We start from the raw sequence: 17,155 nt of genomic DNA on the forward strand, positions 1-17,155 counted from the left end.
AATAAGTATATACATATATAAGTCGTAATAAGTGCGTTCTGAAGTTGTTTAACGATACATAACCAGCTGATTACAGCAGAAATCCAATTTATTTGTTCCTACCTTCATTATCTCGCACACTATCTACGATTCTCGCGGCACAATCTGGAATTAAATATTAATCTCTTGTTGGAATAGGCCTAGATTATCGGCCGTAAATAATGTCCGGCGCAGCGCCGCTTGCCCAACCGGCACATCTGTGCCGGCTCTGGGCTTTATGACTCGGAACATGCAGAAACCATCCAACCCACAAATAAAAAAAAGTACTTTTGATGAATCTTTATTATCATAAAGAAACATTGTCAGGTTCAAAGTTTTTAATATTTTGTCAATAATATAACAACTCGGAATTTCATTGGGTGGATAGTTTCAGTAAAATTAAAAAATGATTGAATGAAAAATAATATCATATGGGAAGAGCAAGTTAGGATCGAGTGGTAAGACGACCGGTCGTTAGCCGCGTAAATGCCCAGACTTTTATATATAATTTGAGTTCATACCAGATTTGTGTTATCCTCCTAATCGAAAATAATCAAGATTTGTAAAGAAGTATTTCGACACACTAAAAAATTTGCAATTATCTCGGCTTGCCAATTTGTGGGCTGGATGATTTCTGGATGGTCCACATTTTAAGGATTCTATTTTAAATATGTCAAATAAAAATATCTCCTCATCGCGATAATCAAGATTTGTGAACAAGTGTTTGGACACACTCAAAATGTGGCAATTATCTCGGCTTGCCAATTTGTGGGCTGGGTGATGTCTGCATGGTCCATATTTTTTACATTCTATTTTTGACAAGTCAAAAAAATATTTCTCCTAATGTTGCAATTGTGTATGAATGTATGACGAATGAAAAGAGTCTGTAAGAATTTAAAAATAAATATTTTGTGTTCTGTAAGGAAATGTAAATATATATATATATATATATATATATATATATATATATATATATATATATAAATATATATTTATATATATATATATATATATATATATATATGTATATATATATATATATATACATATATATATATATATATATATATATATATATATATATATATATATATATATATATATATATATATATATATATATATATATATATATAAATATATATATATATATATATATATATATGTATATATATATATATATATATACATATATATATATATATATATATATATATATATATATATATATATATATATATATATATATATATATATATATATATATATATATATATATATATATATATATATATATATATATATATATATATGTATGTAGATGTAGTAAATTAAGTGTATAAAATAGATTATATTATGTAATAAAAGCTAACTTAATAAGTAAAAAATAAAATTCTCGGCTTGTTAATTTGTGGGCTGGTTGGTTTCCGCATAACCCGGTCCATTTAGAGATCTGTCCATAAAATAGTTTTCGAGTTGCGGCAGGCCGCTCGGTCGTGACCGGCCACCGGGCGGCGGCGCGCTGCTGGGCGGGGCCGCGCGGTGTATTCGCGCGTCCGCAATGGGAGCAACATGTTACAAAATGCCTTGAAAATTATTCTAATTAAATGCATGCACGTTATGAAATTATTTTTCTTCGACATCTCACGACATCTCAACATAGGTGATCTTTGTTTTTGCCGAAGTCTAAAATGTGTCACCACATTATCATTGAATAAATTTGTAGTAATAAATTTGTGAGTCCATTCGCCAGGAACTACGCTTGGACGGCTTGACTCTGGCCAATATCTGTACCCGACGGATTCTCCAGTTCTTTGGACACGTTGCGCGTGGCAACGAGGATAACCTGTAACGACTAGTTGTAATCGGTAGCCTGGAGGGAAAGAGAGGGAGAGGAAGATCCCACACGATGGACTGATCAAATTAAGGCAGCAGCAGGCACCTCAGTGGTTGGAGCGCTACGTGCAGCGCAGTCAAGGGATAACTGGAGAAGAGGCATTGCTTCTGCAAGGATCACAACCCTCAGCAATGAGGAATAAGACGGAGAAGAAATTTGTAGTACGAATGCCACCTCCTCATTAGGGTGATGCTTCTTAATGTACCTACGATGCAACAGTTTCCCATGCATTCAAAGTTTTTCTTATTGTACTACAAGATTGTTGTTCTGCTACTTCTTCCTCCTCCATTACCAAGCTCTTCTCCATAATATCTCTCTGTGAAACACGAAGCAACTCCATAAGTTCTTCAATATCGATGTTATCCACCTCGAGTCCCGCGCGGAAGTCCCGGCTTACAAGATAATGTCATGAAAAAATGACTTGCCCTTTCGCTCGTTAAGGAAGCTACTTTTTTTGCTCGTTATGCGAATAACTCGTTCTGAGAGGTTCCACTATATTATACATATTATAATTAAATACATTTAAGTTATGAAATTATTCTTCTTCTTTTACGAATGATATCTCAACATAGGTGAAGAAGAGTATGTAAGCTACGAGATGCTCAGACTTCCATCTTGTTTCGTGTAAGTACGATAGTTGATTTGTCTCTGATAAACATCTCAACGCAGGTGAAGAAGAATACAGAAGCTATATGATGCTCAGACTTCCGTCTTATTTCGTGTAAAAACGATAGATTGTCTTAGTAGACACCTATAATCCAAAATATGTACATCTCATTTAAGAACTGGAAATAAATCAGAGAGTGTTTTTGCCTAGACTGTTCACTAATGAATTACTTGGAGTTATAGTTATTTCAAACAAAAGGAGTAAATCTACTCACGAGTAGATTTAGCTATAAAACTTAAGATGAAACCTGGTAGGACCATGATAAGCGGTGTTGCATAGCCTGTATCTAGATTTCAAAGTCACTTGGACGTTATGTAAAAAAATGCAGTGGAAACAGACCATTAACTTTATTTATAATACATTTGATACTTTTATATCAGTCTATCAATTTGATATATATACCATTTTTTTGTTGTTGATATCATGATCATGAACAATGTGCAAGTATAAGTATTACAAGTCTTATGACATATCATAGTCTAGTACATAACCAGACCGATAGTTGAGATGTCAAAAAATGTTTAAATGTTTCGATGCTTTACAAGCATTGTAAAATGAAGCATACTGAAAATTCGTGATTTATATATTCATTCCTTTTCATTTAACTAGACTGAGCCAAAGCAACGCGTGGCTGGGTGTATCTAGTTAAATTTAAAAGTGATTGTTTCAGTCGTTAGAATTAGAATCTTGCATATCGATTGATTATTGCAAGATTTAAAGCTTATAAAGTCCAGTGTTTATAAATTTACAATTATTGCTTACAAAAAAGACTACAAAATAAAATGTATGCAATGATATTGTATGGGTAATATTTATTATTATTATATTCTCGTTCGATACATGTACTGTATAGTTAATACTAATTAAGAAATAATGGGCATAAACTACCTAAATGCTAACAATACCATAATGTAAGGCCTACCTACGCATATTAGAAAATGGCTACCTCATGGCAATCCCATTATATGGACGGTTAATTGAAATATTCTTATCGCTTCTTAGTCCTTGAGATATTCGCCCAATCAAAATATTGTACGATTGCTCCACGGGGAATATTTAATATAGGATGGAGAGCAACTGAAAGGACAATGCTATAATAATAGCGTTTGTATAGTCTTTATTTTAGGGTTTCAGAGGTAGCTGAAATCGCAAAGGAATCGTTAAATTATAACATTTTTAGAAGTATCAGTTTTCTCACACTAAATTACCGATAAAACGCAATTAAATCTATTATTTTGAGAAATAAAAAGACTTTGCTTATTTCTCAAAATAATAAATCAATATGATCCACAAAGTTAATGCTTTCAATATTCGAAACGTGATTAAATCAATTGCTTATTTTAATAAAAAAAATACAATTTGATACATTAGCTAAACATGTCTACTTAAAAATTATCTTATACTAGTTACGTTGTGCATCTTCAAAAAAGAGACTTTAGCAATACAATATTAACAATATTTTTACGTTGCATATTTTTTGGGTGTTCAAAAATAATTTGTTTAATTATTATTATTATTTAATTATAAATTAAGTGTTTTTAATTTTTTATTATTTTTTATGAAATATTTGTTATTTAAATATTTGATTCCCAAATATTTTAAATTTCGTTGGAATTATTTGGTGCTGCGTTTTGTTATTCTAAAATCATATTGGAATCCCAATCATTATTTAAATAAAAAATACTCATATTATTATTTGACATCTCATCAAAGATGAAGAATAATATGGAAGTCTGAGCATTTACGGGGCTGACGACCGTCATAGGCTTGTTTAAGTGATCACTTTATACACGTGTAACATTCACCAATTCTACCCATTATTGATAAGCACACTACTCAAATTCTTCTTCATCTCTTATGAGATGTCAAAAAATAATATAAAAATAACTCCTATAATTGGAGAAAATCCAGAATTGTGAACAAGTATTTGGACATACTCAAAATGTTGTAAATTGAAACACTCAAAAAAATAAATTTAAAAAATAATATTGTTGTCGAAACATTAAGAAATGTAATTTGATATCAAATATATAGTTTTTTCCACATTTGTTTTATTTGACTCAATAACTCAAAAAAACTCGATTTTTCAGTAGAACGTTTTTAAAGTTTAAAAATATAATACAATGTATTAAAAATAAATATCAAGCCACTTATTGAACTTTTTACTGTGCAACAGATCTTTTTAGGTAAAACCTGAAGGTTTTTTCTTAATTTGAAAAATATTAAGTATATTCAAAAAAATAATTAAACAAAACCTTTTCTTCAAAATGCAAAAACAACACTTTTTGCCCTGTAGCGGGTAAATATTAAGTTAAAAATATGCCTCTTTTGCTAGGATGTAGTACATTTTCAGGGCATTTCGAAAATATGCACAACTGAAAATTGACGATTTTTGATTTATAACGTTTTTGAAAGGAGTGAGTGATATGTAGAAGTTATTTTATTATGTTAAATGCAGTTCCACCAAGAAATATTAATACAAAACTAAAACCTAAGAAATATGTGAATCTTGGGACACCGTGCACAATGTATTCTACAAATTGGTACGAGATTGCGATCATTTATGAGTGTCGTATAATTTTTTGAGTGGCACAAAACAACACGGCTTTTTATTAATATTTTTATTGTAAACCGTTCATACTTCACGCAGTTAAACTTCTATACTTCCCTATTTTTTTGATGATACCTATAAATATATACCAATAATATTTTTATATTGATTACTAGACGTTACACTATATACAACTTATATTTGATTGCATTCTTCCAAGAAGTATTTTATGACAATTGATTAAGCGTCGGTGATATGTTTCCCCATATGTTTTATCCTAATCATCTCTATACTATCTGAAAGAAGCTTCTAGAAACTTTTCAGGTTGTTGATTTAAAAATGATATAATTTAACTATTTTATAATTTAACTTTTACATGGTATATGGCACTATTCCTGTAAATCTACTGTGAAACGTGTTTCAATGTATTCTGCAACATTTTCAAAGATCGTAAATGAAGCAAATTTAAGATTTTAACTTAAAAATAGTGTTTTCTTTTGATATTCAAATCATTATGTTTTTCCCCAAAGTTGCGTAATTTATATAAATATAAAAAATAAACGAAAATTAAAAAAAGAGAAATATTGGTGTTTTTATTATTTACACAAATATTTCAATTTGATACTATTTCTGTGAGCCTAAGCGGCTCATTATTAGAAATAGGTATCAAATTGTGGTAGAGTGGTTTCGAACCGAGAAACTCAGACTTAAGAGTCCGGGACACTAACCACGGGACCACAACCCAACACATTGAGATATTATCTAAAAAATAAATTAAACGGCTTTTATACAATACATGCTAATCCACATTAATAATAAAAAAAACACACACAAAAATAAATAATACTAAAAAAAACTTATTTATCATTCATATATATAAACAATAAAAAATGAGTGTAAGTCCCTCTCCAAGCACAAGAGATTAGTCTGTTTTTGAGTGAGGAACAGCGTTACTAGTATTAAGATATGTTTAAAGAAAAAATCTCTAGCAAATGAATTAAAAGAAAATTTTTATTGTACTTTTATAATAATAATAATAATAAAACCCTTATCCGCACCCTAATGGTGCATAAGGCACTGCATCATATAAACGCAGTGTTATCTTGATCGTTTACACATGAATGAAAGGTGATCAGCCCTCCGCTTCAGGTACCAGTCCAGGGTAATATTGAATAAATATGACAGTGAAATAATCACTTTTATTTATTTTACCCCCCTTTGGAATCGAACCCGGGACCTCCAGAACGGTAGCCGAGCGTGCTGACCATTACACTACGGAGGCGGACAGACCTTTATAAAATAAATTATAAAAAATATATATAAAAATCTCCATCATAAAAGAGTATCATTCTCAAAGTATTAGAAGGTAAAAGACGTACAAAATAAATCTCATTTCTTCTACATTATTGCATAACGGATATCATATTTTCAATCTTTGGCAATATTTCGTAGCTTTGCTCCACAATCGCTCCATGTAGGCGGACAATAGTAATTAAAACAACTTGAAATTTAAAGCGTTTGTGTGCTTCGCGGAAGCGAGGCTGTGTGTGGCTCTCTGCATGATCCCTGGTTCGAAGCCTCTTGGTACCATCAATTTGTACTTCCGTCTAAAATCTAACGAGACATCGCTCACTCCTTTCAAGAACGTCATAAATCAAAAATCATCAATTTTCAGTTGTGCATGTTTTCGGAATGCCCATAAAACGTACTATATCCCAGCAAAAGAGGCATATTTTTAACTCAATATTTACCCGCTACAGGGCAGAAAGTGTTGTTTTTGCATTTTGAAAAAAAGGTATTGTTTAATTAGTTTTTTTTTTAAATACTAAATACTTTTCAAATGGAGAAAAAACCTTCAGGTTTCACTTAAAAAGATCTGTTGCACAGTAAAAAGTTCAATAAGTGGCTTTGTATTCATTTTTAATCAATTGTATTATATTTTTAAACTTTAAAAACGTTCTCCTGAAAAATCAAGTTTTTTGATTTATGACGTTCTTGAAAGGAGTGAGTGACATGTAAACTGAAAATTATGGGTATCCAGCATTTAAAATTTAGATAGTTTGAACACGTGTGCTTTCGATGAAACATACATTTATTGTAAAACGTAAATTTTGTAATATTTTGCAATGACCATAAGAAAAGGAAAGGTTTTAAGAACAATTTAGTAGCAAGTATAGTATGGTATATTAATTAAGTGCGTCTACAGGGAGAATTTGAGAATAAACTAGCCCAAATGAGGAAGATTTATCAGTCATCCTTAGAATTTATTGACTTATATACTGCGAAAAGATATATATTTTGAATTAATTGTAATAATGACGTGTTTTTAAAAATATTTATTTATCTTAGAAATTCTTCATACAAAAATGAGAAAAATAATTTTTTTAATTTGAGAAATATACCATATAAAAAGTGACATTTCAGGCACCGTGACGTAGTTGGGGTCGACGCCCGACTGCGAAACTGGCGTTGCGGGTCCGATTCCACCAAGTGCAAAATAAATTTAAAAAAAAATATTTTCAATTAGCCTGGGTGTTTGTGTAGTATTTTTCACATTTGTATTAACTACAGACAAGACCCTAAAAGTAGAGGCTTTGCAGGTTATACGTATATATATATATATATATATATATATATATATATATATATATATATATATATATATATATATATATATAAATATATATATATATATACATATATATATATATATATATATATATATATATATATATATATATATATAAATATATATATATATATATACATATATATATATATATATATATATATATATATATATATATATATATATATATATATATATATATATATATATATATATATATATATATATATATATATATATATATATATTCTCTTATTTTCCTAGGTGTAAGCCTTGTGGCCTATTTTTAAGAAGCCTGATTCCATCTCTTTTGTGATATGTACGGGAGTCATCAGTCTTGGAGTTGGCCGTGCAATGCATCGTGAGGGAGTGTGGATGGTTCCATTCTCCTCATATGCGTATTACATTGTCTTTTTCGCTGCCTTCCCCACCTAACGACATCTTCAATCTCGCATATTTCTCTTATCCTGGCGTTCCTTATTCTATCTCGTAGACTCTTGCCAGGTATGCTCCTTAGAATATTCATTTCTGACACTTTTAGTGCGTATCATTTAATTCTAGAGTTATAATTAAAGTGTTGCGTCATGAAGACGTTCTACAATACATTTCGTAGCTTGACCATATACTCGTAAGTAAATTTGGTTTCCGTTGAGTCATTCAATACATTTACCAACCATAAATTCCGGACGGATTGATCAGTTCTAAAAGATACTGTCCCAATTTGGAAATGAACTCAAGGATATTTTGACCTCTCAATCGGAATTCCGGTTTGGAATGCACCACGCCTCTCTTGGTAACTTTGTTGTATTAGCCTCGTTAGATGAACGCAACGTCCACTAATACACACATGTATTATATGTATCAAAGCTGTTTTCGCCTATGTATACTTAGTAAACCACGTATATATCCCCATTTCAGCTTTTAAAGACAACAGCTGGAGGCGCGTTACAGGAGCCTGGGTGAGGACCTATCCAACATCGGATCCGTGATAGTTCACAAGGAACTGTCACGAGAGGTGGTATCATACATGATAAAAATAGTGAAGGACACAAAATGTCGAACCTTCTTCTAGTGGAACAGAAGGTCTGCTAATGACAGTCAACAGTCCGCCTTCACCTGAGGAGTTTTACGTGGTTTCCTCCCAGCAATGAGCAAATGCTGAGATGTTCCTGATTGGCCCACACTAGATTATCCCTCCTGTTCCCAACACAGATTAAAATAAAACATATTGAATTAGCTAAAAGAAACATAAATCCACTAAATGATCTATAAACCTTGTACATAAAAAGCAAGGTAATAATAATAAATGCAATTCCCATAAAAAAAACACCTATATGAAATCTTAAAACAAATAATTCTTATTCGACTTTTATATGCATTAACCCTTAGGACTTGAGGGTCACCAATGTGGATGGATATGATAGCAACAAACTTGTAAAAAGTCATACATGTCATAGGCTGATTGAAGTGATCTTAAGATTGTAAGCCTTGTTCATACAGGCCTACGATCTTACGAACCCAGATTTGTGAACAAGGATTTAGATTCACTCAAAACGTTAGTAGTAAAGTGTTTATATTTTCCTTCAATATTAAAGAAACTTGTACATATTTTTTTTTGTGAATGTAAACATCATCAATGACGTTACTGTGTCCTTGATGAATAACCAGAGCAATAATAAAGCCTCTCAATAAAGATATGCGGACAGTGACGAAAGTATGGGGCGGAAAACCTTTTTATTAAAAAAAAAGACTCGTATTTTTTCGGCTTTTTTTATACCTTTTGGTGTATAAGGCACTGCTTTGAACAGTAGTAGTGTTATCTTGATCGTTAAATACGTGGAAGAAATGTGATCGACACCAGTTCTGGGTAATATTGAATAAGTATAAGAGTGAAAAATCACATTGAATGTCACTGAATATTGATTATTAAAAATTTCTCATATAATTAAAAAAAAAAAAACAATTATAATAAACAAGTTTTTCGGCTCAACACAGGCTATGCCTAAAGAACCGTAATACATATAGTAAGAAAAATGTAAAAAATAAATGTACGTATGAAACAAATATGTATCTATGAAATAAAAAAAAAAAAATAGATCACTAATTGAGTTTTATTTCAAGCAACTAGTTAAAATATTGATAAAATATTAATGAATAATATGTTTTCCCAAAATTTCTCAACATTATTATCTATGTTTCCATTAAACCAAGTCCCACACCTTAAGCCCCCCACCCGCTCTACTTTTTACTCCACCCACCTCGACCAATAGCTGAATGATTTTTGTTCGTTAGTTTATGTGATCACCTGTCGATGAAAACATCTAAAGTTTTCGAAACCAGTCCTGTGAAATAAAACGCAATTACTAGTCTAGTACAAGCGTTTTTTTTTTTTTAATATAACATGTTTTTCCACGAAGTTAATGCCATATCAATAATTAATATGACTTGATGTAATACTTCAATATTCAAAGTGTGTTGAAAAATGGTAAACTAACTTCAGTGTAAAATAATAATCTCAATAGTTTACGACCCCTGTATTTTATACAATGTGCGTTGCAGCAAAATTACGCGAGTAATTTAACGCTCGTGACTTATCTGCATTGGTCCGCACTAGATCTTTGGCGGACATTATTACAAGATCGCTGGACCAACTAAACCTTTAATCGATTAATTAGCCTAAAACGGGGACCCCATTGTTTCTTCTTACATAATGTATACTCATTTTAATTCAAAAGGCCTGATGGATACCATTTGCAGAACACGGAAATCGTATAATTTAAATAATAAAAAAACAAATTAAATTTAAATTAATTTAGTAAGTAATATTTTTTTCTGAATTCAATTAAAAATAATTGACGTATAGATTTAATTATTTGATCGATTTTAGATCAAATCACTTTTAATGGCTTATTGATTCGAGACTGCATTGTTTTTACGATATTATATTTTACCTGTGTTTATTAATGAGGTGGCTGCTGATTCTACTATATACTTCATTATATCCTTATTCTTCTTCTTCGAATAGGCCTTACGGCCTGTTTTTAAGGGGGTATACCTTATTCAAACTTAATGGTGCATAGGGCACTGCAACGTAGAAGCTACTTTTTATAATTATTCTTCTTCTTTTTGTTTGATGTAGGCCTTGTGGTGTGTTTTGAAGAGGGATTAGCCTCCTGCAATGTCGATTCCCAACTGTCAATCCATCGCTTTGGTGGTCGTCTACTTTTAGGTGGTCATACAGTGTAATTCGGGGGAGTCTGGATGGTTCCATTCTCCTTATATACCATTGGTTTCTTCGTTGCCTTCCCCACCTAATGACATCTTCAATCTCGAATGTTTATCTTATTCTGGCGTTCCTTGTCTCCTTATGGCTGTGACATATCTTAATTTTGTTTGCTCCATATTTTTGTTTTCCTTCTTACCTCCAACGTCAACAAATCAAAATTGTTGGGAAGTTTGCATGGATGTGTTCAACTTCCATATTAATTACTCACTCTTGGGACCATCGACCCTTGGTTGTGGGTGAAGAAGATATCACAGTAGTGTACTAGAGGATTTTTATACTGTTTACTAGTTTGATGCTCAACTATGATATCCATTCACAATATTCCACGTACGTTGTGACTTTATATGAATATTTTTTTATAAATGTCTTGATTATTTGTACAGCATTGGCCTATGTAGTAGGCACCCCACACAGAATTGGTTTATGTTTTTAAATACTACGATTCTTGAAATATTTGCATTTTTTCGGAATGTATCTTATTTTACTGGATTTTACTTACTACTTATTACCTGCTATCCCGACCTACGACAGTTAGGGGCGTGGTTTATTTAAAAACACTCTTCTTACTAATTTCAAGGGTCAGTTTTATATGTAATTTTTTTAGTACTTTTCAATTCAGCCTTCATTATTTATATAAGAATGCAAAAAAAAAACCTGATTTGAGTGAAACTGAACGGCCTCAAATAGTTTGATTGAATTCAGAAGAGTTTCCCCGGGTAAAAATAGTTTTTTTATTTGGCATTTTCCTATTTGTTTTCGTAAAATAACCTTCATGACTTTATTCTAAATCTCGAACTGGATTTAACCAGCAAGGAATAGAGTACAAGAGTATTTTTTTAAGTCATTCAAATAAACATTAATTAATTCATGGCAATAGATCGACAAGAAAACAATAAAACAGATGCAGATAAAGCCAAAATTAATTGATCGCGTTCACAACTTGCCACCCAGGAATCAAGCATGTTGCGCGAGATACCGTTATTCATACCATATAGTGTTACATACAAACAGTAATATGTAGCGATAGATTTGCGCGATACTAGAGGTGAAGAGTAGAGTGTAAAATATATTCGATCTTAAATAATATCCAGCCTTAAAAACCCCATGAAGTTTTAATTTTGTCCGCCTCCGTAGTGTAATGGTCAGCACGCTCGGTTACCGTTCTGGAGGTCCCGGGTTCGATTCCCAAGGGGGGTAAAATAAATATAAGTAATTTTTTCACTGTCATATTTATTCAATACTACCCTGGACTGGTACCTGAAGCGGAGGGCTGATCACCTTTCCTTCATGTGTAAACGATAAAGATAACACTGCGTATATATATGACGCAGTGCCCTATGCACCATTGAGGTGCGGATAAGGGTTTTATTATTATTATTATTGTTGATTATAATTCAGTGTCAATTTATTCCCATTTGCATACAGAGTTCTTGAATTGAGTCATAGCGAGTTCCTCTTTTAAATTTTTCCCATATGACTTTATTTTTATTTATCCTTATATTTATTTATGCAGTTTAAAAATAAAATATAAAAATAAGGCATCAAATGAATGCAACGTTATATACGATTAATTACAAGAAAATTAGTCGTAAAATCAAATTGTACATTTGATTACAAAAAGGTGATAATTTTTATTGAAATCTCAACAAAGAAGACTAATAATATGGAAGTCCGGGTATTTATTTACAGGGCTTTTGATTTGTCACAGTCTGGTTTCTACTCAAAATTCGGAAGTGTATATGTCCTTTAATTAGCACATTCTTTCACATTTTTAATTAGTTTAAAAAAAAATACTCAGCAGAGAACTTCATGAAAATTTAACTTCTCCCCGAATTACCGAACCTTCTTGAAAATGATTTTAAGCTTAATAAAATATATTGTTTATATGCAATTAATATAATAACTTTTTAAATACTTTTGGACCAGTAGATATTCAATTTTTGAGTTGTGAATAATTCAGTGTCTGATATATTAAAATGTAGAGATTGTTGTGTTTAAATATTATACCAAAAATTAGAAAATTTCTCAGGAAAAAAAACTACTCATATTTATTACTTTTCACAAAAAATGACAAAATAGAAAGCGAAATAAGAGATGAATTATTAGAAAATAAGATTTATTATGAGTAGTGTCATTTCAAATAGTCATGTCTTAAACCGGAAGCTGACGATTAAAATTTTAAACATAAATATTTAATTACAACATTTTGAGTGTGTCCAAATTTTGGACTCAAAATGTTGTAAATAAATTATCTGGTCAAATTATAAGCTAAATAATTAAAATGAAAATGGTATTTTCTGGCGTTTCTCATGTGTGTGATTATAATCCAGGATTCGGACCTCACGAGTTTCTGCTTAGTAAAAAGCTTCTTTACATCTCACCAATAGATCTCTCTAGTGAAGTTCTAGTGATTCAAGAACATGGTTTCTAAATTGGTTCATATATATATATATATATATATATATATATATATATATATATATATATATATATATATATATATATATATATATATATATATATATATATATATATATATATATATATATTGTGGTAATATTTTTCTTTATAAATTGGGTGTAAATAATATGTAAAGTGGGTGTTTAATAATAAAATAAACAATGTGTTGCTTTGTAATTAAAGTTTATAATTAAAGTTTATTCTTAATTTATCTTTATAATATTTTTTCTATCTATCTATCTGATTCTGACAGTTCAGAATATATATTTTCCTATCGGAAGTTTTTTGTTTTATTCTGTGTGACGCATGCGATATCTGGTGGTAGAACTGTTTTATGTAGGTACTATTTGTAAGTACTTTATAAAATGTATAGGTAGGTACCTAGGTATTTTATTACATATATATAGAACTCCCAAGAATTTGAGCAGTGTGGTTGTCAATAATTGGTAGAATTGGTGAATGTTACACGTGTGTAAAGTGATCACTTAAACCAGCCTATGACGGTCGTCAGCCCCGTAAATGCCCAGACTTCCATATTCTTCTTCATCTTTGATGAGATGTCAAAAAAAAATATATATATAAATATTTAATGTGTGCGGTTAAACGATGTATGATAGATGTCCGAATTGTGATATAATGAAAGAATGTTGAGATAATAATTGTCCATTAAATTAAGGTGTGTTTAGACGGTATGGGCATGTGAATCGAATATGTGAAGAAAGAACAATAAAACAAATTTATTAGGCAAATGTGGTAAGTAATAGAAGCAGAGAAAGACCGAGGAAAAATTGACATAGTCAAGTATTTTAAATTTTTTAATGTGGTCTAGTCAGGAGTCGGAATAATCGGCTGGTTTGCGTGAGGAGATGCATGCATGTAGAATAGGCGAAGAGTGTTTTCAAAGATTGGTTGGTATGGCTTTCTATTCTTTCTGCCTATCCTTGCGGAAAAGCGGTATATTTAAGAAGCATATTTGACATTAAATTTAATTGTAATTTATGGCAGGTACATATGAACATATGCAGGTACATATGAATAATCAATATGATGTCATAAATGTCAAAAAGTAAACCTCGCAAAAAAGAAGTTGAAAAATCTGTCACGGTTGAGAAATGTTCGGAAGGCTCTTGTAAAACAACCTTAACAAATAAATGGATCGATCGAAAGTGCAAGATTAATCGTTTCATAAAAGAGATATGACAATATACACAACACCTCATGAAGAAATAAATCACCAAGATAAGTACGGACGAGTAGACCTACATATGTACATACTCGCGTATTAATATTTTTCGCTCAAGCGAGAATGCATGCAGTAACATTAAAATAACTGCTGTTTTTGTGAAAAATAACGATTTTCCATTTTAAGAAAATGTTTTGGTAAGAAACATTTTTTAACGACAAGAAATACTTTAAAAAAATATTACTCTAAAAAAATAACCACCACACCGTGTATATACAGGGGTAGGCAGAGAGTACAGAACGCCACTTCACTCTGTCTATGTAAACAATCTAGCCTCTTCCGCATTCATGAATTGTAATGTAAATTTTGATTAAATTATGCCTTTAATTTAATAAATTAATATTTTGAATGGACATTTACTAACGTCAAAAAATATATATACATTAAAATCCATTTCTAAAACAAAATTTCATAAAATCAAACTTAAAACCTTTACCGTCACTTATATATAATTAATATTATAATGCCCTACTTAAATTCATGAAATTTAAATAAATTTTATCAGAAAAAGTAGATAAAATCATGGTTTTCAACCCCTGCCTTAGTGTATATATAACATAGAATTTTCCCAAGCCTTCCACCAGTCTGATGATGTCGGTAACGATGAAACTCAGTCACTAATAGTCACATATAGTTATTTTATTTTATAAAATGCATTTCCACCAAGAAATTTCTGTACAAAACTTAAATCTATCAACATATGAAGAAAATCAAAATAAAATCAAGGATACTATGCAATTTTTAATTACTGATATAAAGATAAATTATTACATCTTAATAAGATCAATAAAACTTATTGTGAAAGTACATACATGCAAACATGATACAGTTTAAATTATTTTAATGATTTTTCTTGAATGGACATGTCTCGAATTACTCAATGAGCAAATAAGGTAGAATTTACCAAAATATTCGCCTGATAATATTCGAGTATTCCCTATTTCTGAAGAACCTTTGTGTGTTCTTATCCTACGAAAATGAATATTTCCTTATCCGCGGGTTCTTCTTAAAAAGCTGAATATTACCGACTAGCCGCATATCAGGGAGCAGTATCAACTAACGTACATTCTTGCTGTAAGAACGAGATAAAGAAAGGGAATTTTATTTACTTTATAAATAATTCATCGCGCAGTACTAAAAAATGTTTTATGGCATCGTTATATCGAAAGTCAAGCCATTTTCTTAGATAAGCATTTCAGACCACAAAATAAAAATCTCAAATATTTTAGCATTGTCGTTAGTTAGAAACCACCATGTTTGCCGAAGAAATTCGAGTTTCATTACATGTGTGGACATTCACAAGAAAAGGCATAAATATGATAAATATGATAGTTGTGAGATGTCAACACATTTTTATTAAACATATAATAATCTTGACAATCAATGTAAGAAATTCAAAGGTAATATAAAAAAAATATAATTAGTGGATCTTACACTAATGATTTTTTTTAAAATGCTGTTATGTATATTACTACTGTCTTAATATTAAGCGTTGTTAATTTACCTTTTTCTAATATCAAACGTTGTTACTTTACTATGTTCAAATATCAAACGTTATTACTTTACTTTGTTCTAATAATATCAAACGTTGTTACTTTACTATGTTCTCATAACAATCGTTGTTACTTTATCTTGTTCTAATATCAAACGTTGTTACTTTACTATGTTCTAAGGAAGAATACTAAAGTCTGGGTATCTTTGTAAATAGTTTTGAGATGTCGATTTAATACAAAACCCATTTAAATAAATTAATAAAAATGGTTCTAATCCGTAATTTATCATGAAACGCAGGATTGATTACCTTACCTTCATATAATTTAAGATGAATTTAACACTGTTTCGATACTTTACAGTACCCTATGTACTATTTGGTGTAGATAAGGGTAATAAAATGGAAAATGTGGATGCATTTATTCCAAAATAAATCCGATACATAGACAAAACCACAAATTAAATTTGTAAAAAAAATTATAAAAAAAAAATGTAAAACGAACTCCCTCTCTAAACACAAGTATCTACTTTATTAGAGAGGTAGAATCGTTATATTTGAAATGTATTGTATTTTTACAAAGTATTTTGTTTTATTTAAATACAAATTTTGTAAAAAAAAATAACATCAGTAAGTTGATTTTCTCGTGTAGGTCCACCTGCACAATATTTTCTTCACCTTCGCTATAGATATGTAAAAACAAGAGTCGTTCAGCACTCAGATGTGGTTAAACTATTCGTAACATTTTAATTGACAACGTTCACTTGACGTACTGTCGACTTACTGATGCAATTTGTGATGCTAGCAATGCAGTCATTTAGTTTAATAGTGTTCCAATACAGATAAATACTTTTTCTTCTTCTCCTTCTATTGAATGATCAGTTTTTTTAAAGATAGTGACCCCTCCTGAGACGTT

This window comes from Brachycentrus maculatus, unplaced genomic scaffold (genome assembly GCF_059751285.1).
Source record: "Brachycentrus maculatus isolate JH-2025_06_01 unplaced genomic scaffold, ASM5975128v1 h1tg000452l, whole genome shotgun sequence".
NCBI classification, from domain to species: domain Eukaryota; kingdom Metazoa; phylum Arthropoda; class Insecta; order Trichoptera; family Brachycentridae; genus Brachycentrus; species Brachycentrus maculatus.